Raw genomic sequence first — 3,391 nt, 5'->3', positions numbered from 1 at the left:
TATTCCTGCCTCCAAGGCCAATGCTCTCTCTATCCACTGCACCACCTAGTTGCCCTGTGCCTTTTATTTTTTACATCATTATACTTTCCCTCCAGTATCCTTTCCTTTTCTCCTCCCAGAGAGTCCTCATATAACAACAACAAAAAAACAAATAAAACAAGAAAGAAAAAACAATCAGTACAACCAAATAATATTTTGAAGAAGTCTGATAACATGTTCAGTGTGCTACAGTTGTGGTCCTAAACCTCCACAAAGGATGCCTTGAGAGTGTCCTCTCATATCTCTTCATTTGAATTATTCTTGATCTTTACAATTTTGCTAAAGTCACTTTTGGGCTTTGTGAGTAGTTGTTCTTTCCATTTATAGGATAACTGTATTTCTATATAATTATTTTACCTTGTATTCCTATTTATTTAATATCAGTTATTTAAAATTATTCTGAGAAAGGCCACTGGCTTTACCAGACTTCCAAAGTGATCCATGATACCAAAAAATTAAGAATTTATAATCTGTATAATCTCAGTCTACGGATAAGGAAAATTGATATCCTGAAAAGTTGAGTGATTTATTAAAAATCGCAGTTAGTGGAGCAGTAATGCTGGGACTCAAATGATTTGAACTGTATTATTAGGTATAATACAAACCAACAAATGAATAAATGAATGAATGAATAACAGTAATTGAAGAACTGGCAATTTGTTGTGCTAATGCTGATCTAAGTTAATGTTTTATGAAAGCAAACAACAAAATTTAGAAAAATGCTACTGCCAATACATGCTTTGATTTCACTCCAGTACAAAAAGAATGAGATTTTTACCTCCTCCAAATGGAATATGTATAAAAGTAAACACATTAAACATTGTTATCACCATATCTTGAGGCTTTAATTTGATGCAAAACTGTCACCAAAAAGAAGGGGTAGAAATAGCCCAGAAACTAACAACCAATAGACACTGAATCTTCTTGTCAGAGAGATAAGGATATGGCAACCAAAGGCATCACAGGTTTAGAATTATAAGTTCATTTGCAAGAATGAAGAGGTGGTTGGAAGATTGTAAATAGTATTGCTTTAGAAACATTATAGGACAGTTGTATAGGAAATGAGGCTTCAAATAACTTAGAATGATAGGATTTAGAATTAAGAGAGACTTAGAAGTCATTTAATCAAACCTACTTATTTTACAGATGAGGAAACTTGGGCCCAGAGAAGTTCAAATTCAGGTCCTTTGACCTCAAATTCAATTATTTTTTTCTACTACATGAATGTATCTTTCACAGGAAACCTAACTAAATTGGAACCACCCTAAAGAAACTCTTTTTGGAGTTTTCTTGGCAAAGATACTGGAGTGGTTTGTCATTTCTTTCTCCAGAAGAGGATTTTAGTGAAAACTTATTAGATACATACATTAAAATTTTTATTGAATTGGATTAGCGTGGGAAGACCAGGGTCAATTACTCAAAGAATTGTTTTTTTTAAAGACATTCAGGTTTTCCGACAGGGCCCCCCATAAGGAAATGGCCAGGGCCGGTCCTGGAGCCCTAGGGCGGTTGCTGCTAAGGAGCCCGAGCTAATGAATCTGGAGGGAGACCATGGTGTCCAGCAGTAACTGGCTGTCCGGGGTGAACGTGGAGCTGGTGATGGCCTGTGGGAACTTGGTATTTGTGCTGCTGTTCCTTTTTGTGAAGAGGCAGATCATGCACTTTGCTATGAAGTCTCGAAGAGGTCCTCATGTCCCTGTGGGACACAATGCTCCCAAGGATCTGAAGGAAGAGATTGACATCCGACTATCCAAGGTCCAGGATGTAAAGTATGAACCCCAGCTTCCTGAAGAGAATGATGCCAGACTTTTGCAGCTGGAGACACCAGGAAATCAACATTGCTACACCTACTTGTACAGAATGAAAGCATTGGATGCCATTCGTGCCTCTGAGATACCATTCCATTCAGAGGCATCCTCCTTCTCTGATGGGCAAGAATTTCCGCTCCTATCTGCTGGAGCTTTGAAACACAAGTACCCCCCTTCAAGGGTGTCCGCAAAGCTTTCATTGATACCTTGCTAGACGGCTATAAAACAGCTCGATATGGAACTGGTGTCTTTGGCCAGACTAAATATCCACACTATTAGGAAGCACTGAGTGAACTAGCTGCTGCTGTCAAAGCTCGAGGTGGAAGTTCCCAGCCACAGCACCAGTCAGCAGCTAAGGATCTAACAGTCTCCTGAAGTTTCCTCCCCAACAACTATCCAAGTCACTTATCTGCCCTCCAGCCAGAAGAGGAAAAGAGCTAGGCACCTCCTAGAGCTGAAGAGTTTTAAGGATAACTACTCTGACTGAATTTGGGGATAGCCACAGTCAATATGGTTCTACTATGAGATTCCAGTCTTAGTACCCAGGGATTTCTTCAGGGCAGGAGACAGCTGTATTATCGTTATTATGCCCAGAATTTTTTGAAATGTGTTCCTGGAAATCCTTCCTTAGCTTATCCCTCTATCTGTTGTAGAACTTGAAGTTCCATGAGGCCCTAGGGAATCTCCCTCTCCAAAAGCATTTTTATGGACTTGAATCCACATATTTTTCTTCTGTCTGTATCACTTTCTCCTTACCTATTTTATTATTGATCATGATTATTTTTTGACCCCTCCCAAAAGCAGATTTATTCTAAATAGGTTAGTGGGGGTAGGAGAGGGGGCACTTATGTTGGAAGTGGAAACCATATCTTACCTACTTGGATGGGGACTCTAGCCCATGGACATATTATTTAAAGTCGAGGTGTGAAAAGGGTGGACAGGAGCTAGGGTGTTATACTTAAAACAAACCCTATTCAAATTTGTGTTGTGTTTAGTGTACTGCCTTGCAATCAAGATGAGACTTAGAGGAACTGATGTAATATATAGCCACTAATTCCATATTCCCCTTCCCCTGCCTCCCCAAGAAGTCACTGTACTAGTCTTTATTTATAAAATGGTTATTTAATAAAACAGCTGAAAAAATAAAGACATTCAGTATTACTATATTAAACACTTCCAGGGGCTCATTTTTATTATAGACATCAGTAATAATAATGATAATGATAACTATATTTTTATAAAGCATTTTATATTTTTCAAAACATTTATACATCTGATCCATTTTGTTCTCATAGAATTATATAACTACTTTATAAACAAGGAAATTGAAACACACAAGAGATCATGTGGGCTTCAGCAAAGCCATTGAGTCAATGACAGTGATTAGACTACAGTCAAGTTTCCTATTATTACAGTGAATTTGTCTACTACTTCATTTTTCAATAAATGCTCAGAAATATGGATTTTTGGAGCTGTTTGCAAAGATACAGTATAATAAGTGGTGGAAATAAAATGGACTATCAAGGGATATAAAAAGAAAAGAA

At 37.7% G+C, this 3,391-nt stretch overlaps 1 pseudogene; it reads left to right on the top strand.

Moving 5' to 3' along the window:
* Positions 1 to 1,590: 1,590 nt before the first annotated feature.
* Positions 1,591 to 2,334, top strand: LOC141498775 (protein C1orf43 pseudogene; annotated as a pseudogene).
* Positions 2,335 to 3,391: the final 1,057 nt, after the last annotated feature.

Source organism: Macrotis lagotis, chromosome X (assembly GCF_037893015.1).
Source record: "Macrotis lagotis isolate mMagLag1 chromosome X, bilby.v1.9.chrom.fasta, whole genome shotgun sequence".
NCBI lineage: Eukaryota > Metazoa > Chordata > Mammalia > Peramelemorphia > Peramelidae > Macrotis > Macrotis lagotis.
This window is presented reverse-complemented; position numbering and strand designations above follow the sequence as displayed.